We start from the raw sequence: 18,851 nt of genomic DNA, 5'->3' as shown, positions 1-18,851 counted from the left end.
AATATATTTTTTCACCAATCAATTTATACCCAAATTGATAGAAATCAATTGATTTAAAATATTCAACTTTTCCCCAAAACTACCACTCAAATAATTATTTTAATAAAAAAAAAAGGTGCTTCCTCGGCCACCAACTGAAGGCCACAGGGGCCAAAGTCACTGGAAATTGACATTGTAATCCTGACGGCGGAAACGCTGTCCATAGGGGTTGTACAATGCGTTTCTGACTGACACAAATACTCCGCGAGTCGGTCGGAAATGATTTGGAATAAATGAGTGGTTTAAATTCTGACCACGAATAACGTAATCGGGCAGTCGAAATGTAAACCGACCTAGTCGGTTGGAAGAGCTCCAACACGGTCGCAAAGATATCGACTTTAGGGAGGAGGTTTTCCGCCCGACATCGTAATGAGCCCTTAAACATATAGAATTTACCATTCCCAATCCAAACTAGTTTACGGCATATAAGATGCTAAACAGTAAACATACATATATTACTATTCCCACTCCAATCTACCTCTAAACAACAAAGGTGCTGGACACTAAACAAACATATTACACTATTCCCACTACAATATAGCCTACATAAAAAAGATACTGTACTCAAGGCATACATATATCTTAAATCATAAAAAGTAGTTAAAAAAAACATAATTTTATGTTAGTACTAAAATGTACCTTAATTTAAGGTAGAATTTCATCATTAAACCTATTACTACACCAAAATATCTTAAACCATGCAAAGTGCTAAACAATAAGCAATTTTAACATATTGTGAACTCTCAAATATAAATAGTTATATTAATAATTGAAAACATTTAATTCTAAATGTTCTAATATATATTCAAAATAAGGGCTTGATTATGAGTTTGGCGGTCTACTGACCACCAGACTCACGGTGGCGCAGCAGTGGTGGTCCACCGTCAGCCGTATTATGACTTCTAAAGTCTTTGTGGCAGAGGAACGTTGGCTGCACCAGAGAACAGTCATTCCCTGGTGGTGTCACAGGAGCTCCACAAAACAATATGCTAAGAAGGAACTGGCGCAGTCTCACTCAGGATGTTACGAGTTCCTGGACCGCCAGCCTTTTCATGGTGGAGCCTGCGATGAAAAGGCTGGTGGTGCAGGAACAAAGCGGGTCCTACAGGGCCCCTATGGCCACACCGCCATAGGGATACATTCAGGGGGGCACAAAATGTGCCCCCTGTCTGTACCCCCCACAAAGTTCTAGCACGGCATGGAGGTGGACGTCCATGCGGTGCTGGAACTTTTTTGCTGTTCCCATTGCGGTGCCTGTTTTCCAGGCACTGCCATGGAGAGGACAGAGAACCGGCGACTGTATTTACGGTCGGCAGTGCTTCCATGGCTTTGGCGCAGCGGAAGCAGCATTGTGCCGTCGCCCCTGCGCCAAAGTCATAATCAAGCCTAAGTGGGTGACCATAGCGTTGTTTGGGACCGCCGCCAGACATGCGGTGGTCCCACCACTGCAATTAAGATGCGCCTGCCATACTGGCGGGCGCATCCATGGCTTTTAACATTGCGGGTGCACCGTACGCAATGTTAAAAGTGCTTGCACTGCATTTTCCTGCACTATATGGCAGGCACCACGTGGTGCCTGCCACTTGGTCCATGGAAAGGCAGGGGGTACCATGGGTACCCCACAGTGCAGCGACACCCCCCCCAAACAAGGGGGGCCAGCAATGGGCCCCCAAACTCGATCCCCGCCAGACTTCCCATGGAAAGGCCTTTCTAAACCCACATCCTAATTTATGGATGGTGTCTTCTAGGCACCACCACCATTTTAGTGGCCCTGAACGGTCCGCCAGGCAATTGGTGTGCCTTTGGCGGTGAAGCGGCGGACGGTCGTTGCGTCTGCCGTGGTACCCACTGCAATCCTAATTTGGCGGTCGGCAAAAGGCTTTGTGATGGCGGAAGGACCGCCACCGCGGGCCCGGCGGTGGCGGTCCTTCAGCCATCATAATGACCCCTAAGTCATCTCTATATAATAATAAATCTAAATTAGTCATAAATTAGTATAATTTTTTCTGGTTTTTTTAAACCTTTAAATTAATTTTTTTATTTTTTCCAATTCAATTGTTTAGCAATTAGTCTATTAAAACCATTACAAAAATGTTACATATAAAAAAATCCAATTTAAATAAAATAAATAATTTCAAATAAAAATACAAATTAATCAAATACATATTGTTTATTTCTAATTTAAATATTTAATATGCACAACTACCTTTTTTTCAAATTATTGACTAAAATCATAGTATGAAAAGTAAATGTTTTTTTTTATTTTAAATCAAATTTAAATCAATTTATTTTACCAAACACAACAATATTTCACTTTTTTATTTTACAGTGCGTTTTTAAATAACAGATGTTTTAGAATTAAGGGCCCGATTAAGATGGCGGGCGGATATAAGAAGCGAGACCAACCAACTAGTCGTCGATGTTCCCCCCATAGGGATTACGATGCGACTGCCTGCGACCAGGGCCTGATTAAGATGGAGGGTGGACATAAGAAACGGGACGGACCAACTAGCCGGCGATTGTCCCGCCACAGGGATTACAATGAAACTGCCTGCAAGGCGGTCCCACCTTGTATTCTTTGCGATGGGTTATGATGGCTGCAGTACCCGCCGCAATGCACATGGTGCAGGGATATGTAGGAGGGCACAATAAGTACCCCCCGTGTCCACATCGGAGGGCCTAGGTAGAAGGGGGGCTTGACTCCTGCCTGTTCATGGCGGGTTAATCGCCGTGAACAGGTGGACAGAAAGGGACATCGTAACCCCTATGGGAGTGCCTGGTAGGCACCACCACCATTGTACGGAATACGGCCCCGTCCGTCGCACAGGCGGTCTCAAGGAGCCTGTCTGATGCATCCTCCCGCCATTCAGATTTGGCTGGCAGATACGATGGGTCCGATGGCGGTGGAACCGCCACCAATGGGCTGTCGGTGGCGGTCTCCCCATCATCCTACTAGGGCCCTAAGTAAAAATAATCTGTGAATTTATATAATTTGATTACATTTTTAATTTTATCTTTACAGAGACCACACAGGGGAAGACCTTGGAAGCAAACTTTATTTCTTGTACGGCGAATGCATTTCGGCAATTTGTCAGCCTTCATCAGCGCCCAAGTGTCCAGGAGGCTTCCAACATCGCGAATGTCAATCTTGCCGCCCTCTTATTGGCCGAGGGCCCGCTCTATATATATATATATATATAGGTATTAATATACACATATTTATATAGAATTATATGTTATTATTGAAACAAAAAAAGCTTCTTGTGTCCAAATTTAAATACTTGAAACCCATGAATTAGTGAAAACAAACATTTTCCTTTCATATCTGCATGTTATGTTATAAAAATAGATTACAACATATTGCTTAAAACAGTATTTGTGTGCCTCGTCACGCATGCCATAACAGTTTTCGGTAAGGCATAGGCATACACATATTGTGCTTTAGGGGAGGCATAGACAGCCGGGCAGGCGCAGACATACAGGTAGAAGCTGTATTTCTAAGCTTCCCTCTGACATAGCACATCTAGTTAGAACGCGTGAGGTTTATTTTCTACGCATGCGCAGTAGCACAATACCAGCTGAACTCTATGCGCATGCGTTTGTAAGCAGTGTCTTGACTTTCTGGGCATACGCAGTAGTACTATGGCGGCTGCGCGCCGTGTACATTCCCGGTAAGCAGTCTCTTGTTTTCTGGGCATGCGCAGTGGGATTCCGGCATTAAAAGGAGGCGGTCGCGCAGTCCCTTTCTGTCTTGTATTCTGGCCCGGCCGCTGTGAAAATAAATATACATTTATCGCTGAAGGCAAACATGTCCCAGCGGGAGCCAGGTGAGGCGGTGGGCCCTGAGCTGTGCTGAGGTGCAGGGATAGCAACAGACGGGAACTGGCCAAAGCTGCGAGGAGAGGGAGACAGGCTCAAAGATGGAGCCCTCGAGGAAAGGAACTTTAAATAAACGTGTAATGGCCACAGGAGCGCAGACCGTGACATGAATCATTCATGAGGGTCACGGATGCAGAATGATGCACGGAGCTTGAAGTGGGTTGGAAAAACTCGTGGCTTATATAATTAGGGGCGTGGCTTAAAACAACCAGCTTAAAAAAAACCTGTGCTTAGCATAGTGTGCAGCCGACTGGTATTTTGCGGTTTGGTCTTTGCATCCAGATATATAATACAAGTAACATTACAACGACAACAAGCCAGGACGGTAAACAGCGTTTACCACGCATGCGTAACAACAGATGCCATAACAACGCGGTCGTTGTGTTGTCATTTCGCATACCGCTACAACGCAAGTCCGAACGACTTGTGTTGGGATGCAGAAGGTGTTGGACTAGTGTCTGCTCAGACTGGAGTTGGAGTAGTAAATTATACTATTCCAACATCCAGCGCCACCTAACGCAAGTCGTTGTTACGCCTTGCGTTGCAACGGTATGCGAAATAACGCAGTCGTTGTAACGACCGCGTTGTTATGGCATGCATGGTAAACGCATGCGAAGAAAGATCACATATTCAGCCAGGAATATTAACTTTGTCAATGGTTGTTAGCTGCATAATATAAATAAGCAACAACTGTGGCTTTGTTGTAAAAAACATTGAAGATTCTTCAGTTCTGAAATAAGACTAAAAGAACTAAAACGAGTCTCTGAAGTTGCATCAAAGGCTTTGAGCAGTGGTACTGCTCAGTGCTTGAAATGGAAAAATAGAAGTGCAGGTAGTCTCCAATTAAAAGTATTACGTCTCGCTTGAGAAGTGCCGGTACTCTCCTCAAAATGAAATAGTGCTGGTGCTCCGTACCGGGCAGTAACAGCCCATATAAAGCATTGGTACTGCTGCAGAGTTAAGATTTTTCTTCACTCTGAGGGCAAAAACGGAGCACCCGGTAGGGACCCATCCCAGCACCAGCTTTTAAGAGCTGCCGATGCTGAGCCCTGGCAGGACCTGCCCACTTAAAGCCCTGGTGATACATGTTTGTAAGCAAAATGAAGGTCGCCAGGGAAGCAAATTTTAAGACGCAAGAACCAGGACAGGTCCCCCACAAAAGCCGGAGTAAAGTCTTTTGTGCTACTTTTACGACTGGCTTGTCCTGGTTTTTGCGTAGCCTTGTAAATGTATGTATGTGTGTGTAGATATATATATATATATATATATCCACCATACGATTTCTGCACCTACTAGAAATCATATATACACAAATTAGCCTTGTAAATGTATATGTATATATTAGGGTGACCAGGCGTCCCGAATTTGCCAGGACGGTCCCTGTTTTTCACCAGCTGTCTGGGCAGATTTTGAGAAATTTAGCTCATGTCCCTGTTTTTAGAGAGGGTCGACTAAAAACTGGGGGAGGTATTTTTTATGTTTTACAAAGCGGGGATAGTTAGCAGTTGTTCAAAGAAAGCAATTTAATTCACAGGCAAGCTACTGGGTTTAAAAATAGCATTTTATGTATGTTCTTACTGCTGTTTTGTAATTCTCAGCTGAGGAGCGCTGTCATTCTGTGCGCTCGCTTGACGTAAAATATAGTTCTTCTATTTTTGTGATATGTCCAGTTTTTTTGCTTTAAAATTCTGGTCACCCTAATATATACATTTACAAAGCTACTCTACTTTATATAACATTAGCCGTGGCTGGACCTCATCCGTGAGCACCCTGCCCTCCTTCCCCACTCTGCCTTCCTTCTGCTACAAGAACGCAGCCACCCTCCTCCTGCTTTGCCTGAAAGGAACAGATAATTTAAAATCACTTCAGATTGTATAAGCACCCGTTGAAAGGAGATCATAGTTTTCATTCTGCTTTGCAGAATGACTTGACTACTCTCCAAAAGCTGGGAAATGTCTTGGAAATGAAGAAATGCGTCATGACAGCCCTCTGAAAACCTGGACTGTCCGGGGAAATCTGTAACTTGCGGTCACCTTACCAGGGGAGCTTTGCTATCTATGACCAGTGCCTGATAACTACTGTGATGCCCCCTGGGCTGTGATGTGTGTGGGTTCTGTTGTGGATTGTGGGGCTGGAGGAAGCTGGGCTTGGAACTTGGACAGGAAATTCCTCTCAAGAGGTTTTCAAAGCTTCTTTAATACATTCTGCCTCTTAACCCTGTACGCACTTAACAAGAAATACAATAACACGGGAAGAGGTATACAGATGTAAACATATGTAAAACTGTCACTACGGAGGTTGGAACACAAGGTCGGGCATATATTAAAGCCAAGAGATTAAACATTTCTCAGAACTCTGTCACCCCCAGCTTGGTTTACACATTAGTAATGCTATTGATGTGGAATCCTGGAGTCATTCTCCCAGTCCACACCATGCGGGCCTTGCGCAGAGAGGGGCACCTGGTACCTACTATTCCACATTATACACCGAGCACCTGGGAAGTCCATTAGGCACCCCAACATTCCTAATACCACTGATAGCAATCATTTCAGGTACTGACTCTTGTCTATTTTAGACAAACCCACACTCTGCAGGTCACTTAGCCATCGTTCCTAGACGAATCTCTGGCATTTGCTCTGCTACTTGTGATTTTTACTCCTACCACTCGTTAATGGGTTTCCTCATTTTCTTTTAATTTGTGACTCGTTCTCCATTACTTCAGCTCCTTACTTCTCATTATACTTTTTGAAACACTTTTCCTTTTCTTCTTTTAGCTCTCAACTTTCTCTCAAACTTGAACATTTTGTCTCTGTCTGCACTTTTCTCATGCACATTGTCTGCAAATTCCTGTGACAAACGCCTACTGTGAACCAACCTCAGTTTGTCTTTTTTTCTTCTTTCCAGGGTCATAGATTCTACAGGGTTCCAAATCCCTGTTGAAACCAAAAAGTAATCATCCTTGGCAAAAGCAATGTGTGGAAACCAGGATCACCTAAACCAGCAGGTAATGACTAAAAAGCAGCAATTTCTCTCCTTCACAGTGGGCAGTACCGCAAATGAACAGAATCACGCCTGGTTCAAAAGGGCTCGAGAGATTTGTTAACATTTGTTTCTTCTGCATCTGATGTGATAGCAATATAATCTGAGCATTAACCTATCACCATGCTTGTCAAGCTTACCAACCATGGACATTAAGGAAGAATTTTCACCATGAGTTTTTCTGTTGCTAGCCATTTCTAAGCTGAAAAATTAGGAATGTGATGTGATGTGTGTATGAGAATGTTTGGTCTGTAGTTTTGGGATATGAGGTTAGTGTAAATGTGATGATGCTATAGGTACATATTTAATATTGTTTTTTTGATGTTACTTTTATCTTTGCACATCCATGCCAAATGTGCACATTTAACACAATTGTATAGCTTTTGTATTATTTATGATCTGTATCGTTTACATGGACACAGAGAAAACTATGGTGTTTTTACAATTTATAAAGAAAATGTAATTTACATAAATTTAAAAGAAAATGACAGAAATAAATGATAAGATAAAATAATAAATAAATAAATGATTTGATGTATTCTTGCTGACTGTTTCTGACATTGTACACCAAAGGGATAGCGCTATAGAGCTTATTACAGCCAATGCATAGTTAGAGTTGGTCAAGTGGGAGGTGTATGTGTGTATATATATATATATATGTGTGTATATATATATATATAAGAAACAACTCCTGCTTCTGTGCTCCAATTCCCAGGCGGGAGGAAAAGAACAGGTACGGACCACCAATAATTTCAGTGCTTTATTGTTCTAAAGGCATCCACTGCATGACGCGTTTCGACCGGGTCACCCCGGTCTTGATCACATGACGTGCTAAGCCAATGGCATGTCTTAAATAATGCTATACAAAAACGTAAAAGAGAGAACCCCTCCTACTTAATAGACATAGAAGGTACAAAATGACATAATAACAACAAATAGTATCCTGATTAAAAAATCTCTATATTGTATACTCAACCTCTAAGAGTTATTTGCAATAAAGTATTATATATGAGAAAATTACTAGCAAAAATAGAGGTTATACACAGGTGTCATATGGCCAAGTGGCCAAAGTTAATCATACGTAGAGTACCATCAGCGAATACATCATCTCAATTTATACTGCTGTACCAACCATATGTCAGTATCAGTAGAGCGTTCAACAAAGTGCAAGTGCGAATAAGTGCTGTGTGCGACACATCTAGAATTAAAATTTCCAAAAAACAGGGAGTTAGCAGCTGTTTCAAAAGTTACTATATAATATATAGGTTTGCAAAATCCCATTAAACGCATAAATAAAGTAAGTTTAAGTAAATCCAAAATAGGGGAAATCTTGATCACATAGGCAGCCATTAACAGCAACTAAGCCTAGTTATACTATATATAGCGTACCCATGTGTGAAAGTAAAAAAAGGGGTCCCTCAAATTTGCATAATACAATATCAGAAAGTAGCAGCACCTAGAAATGATAAAGTTTCAGATAAACAATATGCAAAACCTGCTCACATAAAAACTGTAAAGGTAATGCTTAGATTGTAGAATCAATCCAGATATGAATGCAACAATATACCCATAAATATATAAATATGAGTATAAATATAAATATAAACATGAGTATAAATACAGTATAAACACATTATGGACTTGATATAAGCTTAATAAATATATGTGCGCACAAATATTGGTTTGTCTGTAATTCATTCGTGATGTGAATCTCTTAGTAACCAACTAAAATCAAGAACTCTAAAATTCCATTACACCAGTTAAAACCAAAATGAATGGTTAAAACTGAACTAAAACGGGGATAGCAAACCAGGTCTTAAAAGTTGGCCAAAAGATTTCACTAATATGTAAAATACGAAAAACCGTGTGCACACATAAAAATAAATCAATCTGCAACCATAAAGAGCCATATAGGGATACCTAACATGGTCTAAAAGAATGTTTCCTAGGCTGAAAATGAGTTTACAGAAAATTGTGTAAATCTTCACCCATGTTGAGCCCATTAGGCATCTTAGTATCAAGTGTTAATATGTATTGTGCTCCATCTGGCGCAACCTCCTTTCCCTGTTTCCTCCCCTAAGTAGTTTTGGTACTGCATCAATGACATAATAAGTAAGATCTTTGAGATTGTTATTATGTACCAAATTGAAATGTCGTGCAACCGGGTAGTTGTGATCTGTGTTGACAATAGCACGTAAATATTGCAGGATACGGTTAAATACCTGCAATTTTGTGCTTCCCACATACCTTAACTGACAATTACATTCTAGTATGTAGACCGCAAAATCAGTGCGGCATGTGAAATGGCCTTTGATTTGTATGGGTTCAGGATCAAAAGCATCTGTATATTCTTGTTTATTAATGCCAAATTTGTAGGCTCTACAAGTGTTGCATTTAAAAAAGCCTGTTTTGGAAGATAGCCAGGTAGTGGGTGTCAATATAACTTCTGGACTAGTTCTCACTAAGTGTCCCGCATAGAACGAGCTCTACGGAATGTAAAGGAGGGGGAATCAGGGAGTATGTGAGAAAGAGTAAGGTCAGTTTTAACAATATGCCAGTTGTTCAATATCATTTTTCTTATCTGATGTTCTTGATCGCTGTAAGTAGTTATAAGTCTTATTATGTTGTGTTCGCCCGGTTTGACATTTGTTGTAATTGGCTCAGTATGATCAATTGTGATTACTGGCAAATTGTGTGCATTAGCCTTGGTTAAAGCAGTGAGTAAAGCCTTACTAGTATAACCTCTTTGTAAGAATCTTTGAAATGCCTCTGCCTGACAGGAATTGCGGTCAGCGTCAGTACTACAAATTCTTTTCATTCTGAGGAACTCCCCATAGGGAATACTACTGATGAGATGCCTTGGGTATGCACTATGGGCATGTAGGATGGAATTACCCGCCGTGACCTTCCTGTGCAATTTAGTTTGAATGGTATCATTAGCAATATACATTTCTACATCTAGAAATTGTACATTCTCATTGCTAATGTGTGCTGTGAATTGTAAATTGGAACTATTGATGTTAATGGCATTGACAACATTTTCTGCCGATTCGATGGTGCCTTGCCAAATTACACAGATGTCATCTATGAAACGCCCCCATTCATTAACGTGTTCATCAAACAGCCACCCATGAGTCTGCCTGAGGACACGCTCCTCCCACCTGCCAACATGTAAACATGCATAGCTGGGAGAGAAGCATGCCCCCATAGCCACCCCGCGCAGCTGTCGAAATACCTCCTTTTTGAATAAAAACAGATTGTTGTTCAGACATGTTTCGATCATTTGTAAGATCGTAGTGTTGTGCTTATAACAATGGATATCTCTAGAATCCAAATAGTGTTTAACAGCTGTTAGTCCATCGCTGTGTCGGATACTAGTATATAATGAGCAAATATCCATCACTATTAGAAGGTAGTCTGGTTTCCATGTTACTCGTCGTAGTTTGGTAAGAAAATGACCTGTGTCTTTGATATATGATGGCAATTTTTCCACAAATATATATTTCTGGCTTCTCATAATGTTCTTCTGATTTATTCTGGATACAAATTCTATTCTTCTAATATTGTATTTCTGGGTGATCCTAATGATTTTTGTCCTGATGATGACCCCTGTTAAAGCAACAGCCACAATCTCTGTCGGAGTGAACCACTAAATTCATCTGTGCTTAACCCCCTGGTAGCTTGGCACAAAAACAATCAGTCTTAACTTAGAGGCAATGTGTAAAGAATGTATGCAGCACATAAACAGTAATAAAGTGAAAACACAACACAAGAAAACCCCCAAACTAATTTAGAAAAATACAGTACATTTTAATAAATAATTTGACAACAAAATGACAAAAATCCAATTAGTAGAACCAGAGTTATGGAAATTTAGAGTTTAAGGTAAAATGAGTGCATAAAAGATCAAAGTGCCACCGTGGACATCTAATTGCTGGGTCAAAATCAAAAATATCGCTGACCGTGATGGAGCCGCAGGTCAGATACAAAAAGTGGATTGGGCCCAGTCGGCGCTTACCTTCAGGCTTAAAAGAAATTCTGAAGAAAATGTTCTGAGTGGGTAATCATCAGCGGGGCAAGGCTGCAGGCGGTGTCCGAAGAGTAAGTGCCGTTGTCAGGAAGCCGCTGAATGAACTAGCGGTGAAGATTTCTTCATTTAGAATTGTTTGGTTTTTTGAATGTCGAAAATCTCCAATGGGACGAGGCAGGAGACTATAGCTGAAGAGAGTTCCGGGATGCCTGATACTCCTTTTGTGAAGGACCGCTGAACAGGATTTGCTGCCCTGGAGAAGAACGTAACAGGAGCTGCAGTGAAGGATGCACCTTGGGTGGATACCCAAGCAAATTGGTCCCTGTCTTCTTTCGGTTCTCAGAGCAGTTTTTAAGCAAACACCTTTAAAGTCCCAAATTTAGAATTTTGTCTATCTGGACACCTTTAGCACCACCACAAAGTGTCCTGGACTGGGGAGGCCCCACTTGAGGGTTAGGACTCACTCAGGCTAGGTCCAGGTGCAAGTTCAAGATGGTGTGAGCCTTTTCTGTCCCTGAGGCTCTGATCAGGAGACCAGCAAATTAGCCCTTGGAGTCACTATGCTAATCCTGTTTTCAGATGATGAAGCGGGGCTCAAGCAGCAAGGCATGCCTCTGTGGGTACACAGCAGTCTCTAGGCAGCAAAGGAGTGCCTCCTGGTGCACCAAATCACTCTTCTATAGTACACAGCAGGCCACAGCTGCAGGCTGAGAGTCCTCCGCAGGTCCAGAAAGTGAGCTGAAGGTCCCCTTTATATACACGGCGCCTCCTTTGAAGTAGGAGAAGTTTTTAGAGAATCCACTTTGAAGTGCTTGTATTTTTCGGATTCACCTGCTATGGCTCCAGGCTGGCTGCATGAGCAATGCAGGGGTGACCAGTCCTTTGTATGAAGGCAGAGCACTGTCTATTCGTTTGCAAGGGGGGTTGTGTTCCGCCCCGCCCCGATCCTGCTGTTTGCTCGCTCATCCAGGCACAGCTAATCCCTCTATTGTGTGACTGCCTGGGAGGATTAAACAAAGTCAAACATTCAGTTATATGTTATCGTACGGGACGGGTAGGCCTCACGGTAGTAAAAAACAAATTTTTGAGTTTTTCACCACCAGGACACGTAAAACTTAAATGTACATGTCCAGCCCTTTATTTACAATGCACCCTGCCCTATGGGATATCTAGGACCTACCGTAGGAGTTTAAGGCTTGGCAAGGGGGTTATATTGCCAGTTCAAAACTGCATTCAGGCTGCAATGGCAGGCCTGCAGCATGTTTTAAGGGGCTACTTACGTGGGTGTCATAATAGGTGCTGCAGGCCACTAGTAGTGTTTAATTTACATTCCCTGGGTATATGGTATACCACTCTACAGTGGACTTAAAAGTAAATTAAGCCGCATTGGTGTAAAACTATCTTGCCATGTTTAAGGGAGAGAGCATAAGCACTTTAACACTGGTTAGCAGTGGTAAAGTGCAGAGTCCTATGGTCAACAAAAACACATTTCAGCAAAAATAGAGTGAAGGCAAAAAATTTGGGGTTGACCTTGCAGCCTGACCCACTTCACCTGTAGAGAGGGCCTGGCTCGACAGTATTTGTTTTTTTCTTGCACCTTATGGAAATTCAAGAAATTGAAAAGATTGCTGGTGACAGACAACCCCGTGCCACATACTTTTCTTTCCCGCTGGAGACACTGTGACAGATTTATGGATGCAAGAAGTGAAGGACTATTTATATATATATATATATATATATATATATATATATATATACCACTGACGATATGTAGTCATAGTTAGGACCAACGTTTCCATAGGAAAGCGTTTGTGGCCAATAACTTTGGCGCCACGCCGTTTGATCAATCTTCACGAAATTGAACAAAAACGTCCCCTTTTTGGTTCAGCTGCTGTGTTGAAAGTTTCAGGGTGATCCGTCAGGCGGGGCCGATAAAAAAGGTCGGACCCAAAATGTTTTTTCCCCATAATATGTCTACGGGGAGTTTTGAACATGACTACAGCTTGAACTGCTGTACTGAATTACACCAAATTTGGCAGAATGCTAGATGTTGGTCCACAAAGCATACTTCTTGTGATTTGGTGTAAATCCATTCAGTGGTTTCAGAGATATTTAGGTTTAAAAAATATAGATATTTGGGGACGCAGGTCCTTGCAGCGGACTCATGAATCCTACTGATATTTGAATGGCTGCCAACGCTTCAACCAGGAAGTGTTGGCAGCTGTCTTGGGACTCAGCTTGAAGCTGAGTCCCACAAAAAAGTAAAAGATAAATAAAAAGGGGGCACGGTAGGAATACCCTGACCCCCCAGATATGGTGGGGGGGTCCCACAGGGACCCCGCCGGGGGCTAAAAGCATTTTTTGAATTTTGCCACAAATTCGCGGGTGGACCTACGCAACATTTTAAAAAAGAAAGACGCGCAGGCTCCCTCATGTCTTTTCCATGAAGACCCTGGGTGGGCCAAATCCCAGGGCAGTGTTTATTAAATATGCTAGGGGTGCCCATGCGGCACCCCCGTGCCCCAGTGACATCCACCTCCCCAAGGCAAACAATAAAATGATGCAGGGGCTATATGTAAAATTAGCACAGAGGAGGCCCGTATCGCCTCCCCCGCAGCCCCGGGGACGACCATCTCGCTGGGATGTTCTTCACAATTTATGCTGGGGTTGCCCTGGGGACCACCACTTCTCCTGGGCAAATGTATTAAGGCGGGGGGCCCCTGAAGCTCCCCGCTGCCCTGGGACCGCCACCTCTCCGAGTCGAAATCTGGCATAAATGCAGGGGGGGGGTGGACCCACGCAGCCCCATGGACTGCTTCCTCCCCTTGCCTAAATGTACTACTAATTCGTGACAAATGTTAATGATCCAGGGACCACCACCGCTCCAGCTCCTGCTATATTCCAGGGTGCCCACCCCTGGGACATAGCTGTTTGCTATGGCTTCGAAGGAGGTTTTCCTCTACCGCCAAGGATTAGCAAACAGTGCTCCGCTTAGAGCAAGTGAGAGCCTTGAGGCTCCCCTGTTTTCCCCATCACTAGAAAGTAGGTGCCATGGGTGAGACCAGGGCAACCACACCAGAGGCCAGGCCCCAAGGGATGGGTCCCCCAGGGCCAAAATTGGCCCAGGAGGAGGGCCACGTGGCCTCCTCCTGAGTATATGAAAAATAAACCAAACACCGCCAAGTAGCCCGAGGCCCTGCGCACATTCTTCAATACTCCGCAAATGTGCCTCCTCAGGCCTACTCTGTCACTTGCCGCAATGCGGGACACGGGGTACTTGGTCAGGAAGCGATCGAGGCGTTCCTCGTCCACCGGGAGAGGGGCTGCATATAACTGTGTGTAATGCCGCCGGACTGCATCTAGGATAGAGACCTGCGTATGTATTAGGGTGTCGCCCTCGGTGTGGATCGCTGTGATCGGTTGAAGGGTTGTATCCTGTTTCACCAACCACGCCAGCAGAGCACCCGCTCTATCACCTTGTCTATGTACACGCGCTGCGTATGCCCTAAAATTATAGCGGCGATCAGCTAGTGCTCCAGCATATGCAGTTTTAGCTTCCGCTACTTGGGCAAGTATGGCTGCATTGGTGTCAGCTGCGTGTGTGAGTGGCCAATGCGTGTTCTGTATCATGTATGTAGCGCTCTAGGACACGGCGTGCCCCTGCGATGTGTTGAAAGCTTGTGCTCCTGATGACCATTTTAAATGTGTTCCATTCCGTGGCTCAAGTGGTAGCAGTGTGTGTGTTGAAATGAAAAATATGCTTATATAGCGCATGGCTACCCGGAGGCATCCCAGCGCTGCGGAGTGCGAGTCAAGGAGACAGCGGATTTATGGAAATAGCCATGTCTTAAGTTGTTTCCTGAATGACAGATGGTTGGCTTCCTTACGAATGGAGAGAGGAAGAGTATTCCACAGTCTCGGGGCGTTGTAGTAAAGGAGTCAACCTCCTGACCGAGCCCTTCTGATTCTGGGGACCACTGCTAGATGAAGTTGGTCTGAGCGGAGATTTCTCGTGGCTTTATAAGGTTTCATTAAGTTTTTGATGGCGGGAGGGTCTTTATTATGAAAGATTTTGTGTGCGATACAGAGGGTCTTGAGATGTATTCTCTCTTGTATTGGAAGCCAATGAAGTGTCTTCAGGGCAGGCTTGGCTGAGCAGCGGCTATTAGTGTCAGTGAGTAGTCTGGCGGCTGAGTTTTGGACAATCAGAAGTTTGGAAATAACTGCTCTAGGTGCGCCCAGATAAAGGGCGTTGCCATAGTGTTCTCGTGGAAGTAGTGCTGTATGTGCTCCGCCTGCATCTGTCAGAAGATCGGGTCCTCTAGGCAGTCCCTGGGTAAACGTCATGTAGGTACCGGTGGTCGAGGCGGGCGCCACGCAAGTGTAATAGTGTGAGCGTCATGATCGGACATGATCCTTCCCAAATAGTATCTGGGGTGCCGCTCGCAGGCGCGGACTCTGTTTTAAACATTTATTTTAGCTGTCATCACCACCGAGGAGTTGCTGGTAACTGCGTGGGGAGAGCGACTGGCGCGGCCATCACGGGAGGCTGCCACTAACAGGGACTGCGAGGACCAGGGTGCATTGGGCTGCAATTAGTGAACGCACCTGATCCTCTTCCCGGACACACCTCCTACTGCTATTCCACTGACTCCATTTCACGCGTGAGCGGGACGCGTGCGGGGCGCAGTCCGGGGCGAAGCCCGGGCAAAGGGCGGGCTCGTCTGAGCTCGTCAGAGATCGGCAGAGGACGGGACGGGCCACTGCTCTTGGCTGTTGTGGTACGTGGATACATATTCGTCCCCTGTTGCCTGTGACTGCTTGTGCTGTATTTGATCCATTGCACTATTGGCCCCACACGATCATTGTCCTTTTTCCCTGATACTGTGGCTGGCGTATTGGGAATGGCAACTGGAGGTGTAGGAAAGGGGAGGAAGTCCCTTACAGGGTCTGGAGTTGTTGGTACGCTTGATAACTTCATTACGAGAGCCTCCTCGGTCTTACAAAGAGAAATCGAGTTAACTGAAAAAAGGCTCTCTCTTGATCAAGTGTTCACTAAAAGGTCGTCCTTGGGAAAGATAGCAACAGTGTTGTCACCAACCAACATTCGCACTCTCAGTAATCCGGTTAATACTCAGGGAAGACTATTGACAACTCCAGCCCTGATTCATAACACCAATAGCTCTACTGAGTGTGAAGAGTCTGTTGACCAGGTTCCATCTTCCCCTCCAAACACTGTGGGGTTCACTAGATCTGGCCAACCGATTCGTTCAGTAGATACAAATATTACTTCAACAAAAAAGACTGTGAGACGAAAGCGGAGTGCCATAGTTTTGTCGAATAAAAGATCGATATACGCCAAGCGGTCTAAACCTGGAGTAACGAACTGTGCAGTCAACACTGAACCGGTCAACTTGGCATCTAAAAGCACAGAGTGTAATCTACCTATGGAAGCTGGAGGAGAATTCTGGTCAAAACTAGAGCAGTTATTTACAGCCACATGTCTTCCACTGCATAATAGACTTGCTGAAATAGAAAAAAAACTCTCTGATTTCGAATTGCGGTTTGCTGATGTTCAGGGGAAAATTGAGGAGGGCACCCATATTAATACCAACCCCTCCCCTACTGTAACAAACTCTGCTGAACCAACTGTATCTGCAACAAAATCCCCTACCCAGAGATCAGGAGTTTCAGTTGATTCTAACATGCAGCGCGATAGGTTTGGTACCACTACCCAATCAACCTCTGACAGCCTTGGGCTACCAATTGTTACTGCAAACGCTGCGAGCAGGGGTAATTCTGCCACCACTAACACACCTCTTGAAGTGAGCACTAAAAATCTGCCACCCGACACACTTACCTGTTCAAATTATGCCACTCAAATGAAACCCAAGCTGACTTGCTTGGACCTTCCCCCTGCATCAGTCCCGTTTGTGGTGGTACTCACAGGTGTTCCGACTCTGGATAAGGGCATAAAGGAGGATTTTAGTATGCTCAAGAACAAGTGTATCCATTGGCTGAACTGCCATAAACCCCTTCCAACTGGGTGTAAGAGCGAAATTCTCTTTGCAAGACGGCTGGATTGGGTGGGCCACAGAACAAAAGATATACAGGGTGATTGCGTGGTAATCAATTTTAGGAACACTAGAACAGTTGGTTACATTTGTAACACGCAGTCACGTACCTTAGCTAGTGCTGAAACATCTATTAAAGCCCTTCCGTTAACCTATTTCTATCCGGGTCCATCTACAATAGGCTGTGAAGCTTCTAGGAGACATGTGGTGATGGGACCAGGTTGGGAACAGGTGGGCTCTACTTCTCGCTGGCCTAACACAATACAAGCTGACATGCAATTTTGCCCACCAGCTCTTGAATCCCTCTTTCATTTCAATAATTATAGTGTGTTAGACCAGGTGGACTGACGTCCGGTCCCCAGTGTTTCTTCTATCTTGACTGGGGCCCAGAAAGAGCTAAATAACACCAAGCTCGATAGGGGGATTAACTGCTTTTTGCCTGAGCCCCCTCTTCTTGCCCACATATTAACTTCCAAGGTAGCTTGTCACACGGAAAGCTCCGTCGTTTACTTGGAAGACCCTCCCGCATTGTCTCTGTCGGGGGGGCCAGCACAGGAAAACGGAAGGGCAAACGTGGGTAAAGATTGTAGCTCCCCTAGTTTCTCTCTTGCTAGCCAGGAGCCTAAGGCTGACGTCAATCTCATTTCTTGGAATGTAGCGGGTTTAAAGAACAAACAGACTTGTAAAGACTGGGGTAGTTTTATGGATACATTCGATATCTGCATGCTACAAGAGACTTGGGCTACGGAAAACTACCAACGAGATGGGTTTGCCTCCTTTGGTATTTGTGCCTCCTCTAGTGGCAGGGGGAGGCCTTCTGGAGGTCTTAGTACCTGGGTTGCAATACACCTCGGTGTTACGGCCAGGCAACTACAAACGGGATCTGATGACATTTTATGTGTTTTATTAGAATTACCTGGGAACAAATACCTAGTTCTTTTAAACGTTTATTCAAGACCCTCTCCAGGAGGTGGTGAATCCAAGGTTATTACAGCTTTGAATGATTTTATTTTGTCTTTAAACCCAGGATACTCTGTTATAGTAGGTGGCGATTTTAATTGTCAATACGAGCCACTTAGCCTCCTTGCACAAAACGACCCTGTGGCGGAAGATACATATTTAAATATTCCCGAACCCATTATCACTCCGGTTAGAGCCTGGACCCCACTAGTGTTGCAAATGTGTTCTCTTTCCCTTTCGTTGAGGGCTTGTAATGGCAGATTCAAATCTGACCAGCCTGGACAAACTACCTTCAACAGAGCTGGGCATTTATCGATTTTGGATTATATCCTGATTGACATAAAATCCTGGGATAAGGTTTTGGATTTTAGGGTGATCGCCCGTGATGATAGTGATCACAATGCTCTCACTCTGAAACTAAAACCTGATCAGTGGGGACTAGCAACCTATGACAATGGGATGCTCTCTCTTCAGCAACCTCTTATTCTCCACAATAATAAGCGGAGAGTTAGATGGCCAAGTATTCTTACGTGTCCCTTGAAACTGGCAGAAATGTATAGTTTGGCACTTCCATGTCTTTCTGAAATGGCTGAAGTTGTGTTGAATTGCTCCTCTGTTGAAACTTTATCTAGCCCAGTTACCATCCACACCAAGTTAGCTACGAGACTTTTAGATGTTTTCTCTAGTTCCTAGGCCCCTAAGGCCCATGTGGCTAACAAACATTCTTGGTATACTTCTGAGTGCAGTGTGGTAAATAATTTAATTACCGGGACTTAGTTTGATACAGAAACATAATAAAATAGCTCAGTAAATAAGAGGCAGAATCCGTG

The 18,851-nt window shown here is 44.0% G+C and overlaps 1 protein-coding gene across 1 annotated transcript in view; it reads left to right on the top strand.

The window, feature by feature from the left end:
- The first annotated feature begins 3,737 nt into the window (after nucleotides 1-3,737).
- Nucleotides 3,738-18,851, top strand: part of LOC146813504 (uncharacterized) — a 68,770-nt gene continuing 53,656 nt past the window's right edge. Inside the window, exons 1-2 of the mRNA XM_085620291.1 lie at nucleotides 3,738-3,866; nucleotides 6,823-6,922. The gene's annotated coding sequence lies outside the window, so the exon portion shown is untranslated. The remainder of the gene's footprint in view (nucleotides 3,867-6,822; nucleotides 6,923-18,851) is intronic.

Source organism: Triturus cristatus, chromosome 7, assembly GCF_964204655.1.
Source record: "Triturus cristatus chromosome 7, aTriCri1.1, whole genome shotgun sequence".
Taxonomy (NCBI): Eukaryota; Metazoa; Chordata; class Amphibia; order Caudata; family Salamandridae; genus Triturus; species Triturus cristatus.
The sequence above is the reverse complement of the archived record's forward strand: the minus strand, read 5'-3'. Positions and strand labels throughout refer to the sequence as shown.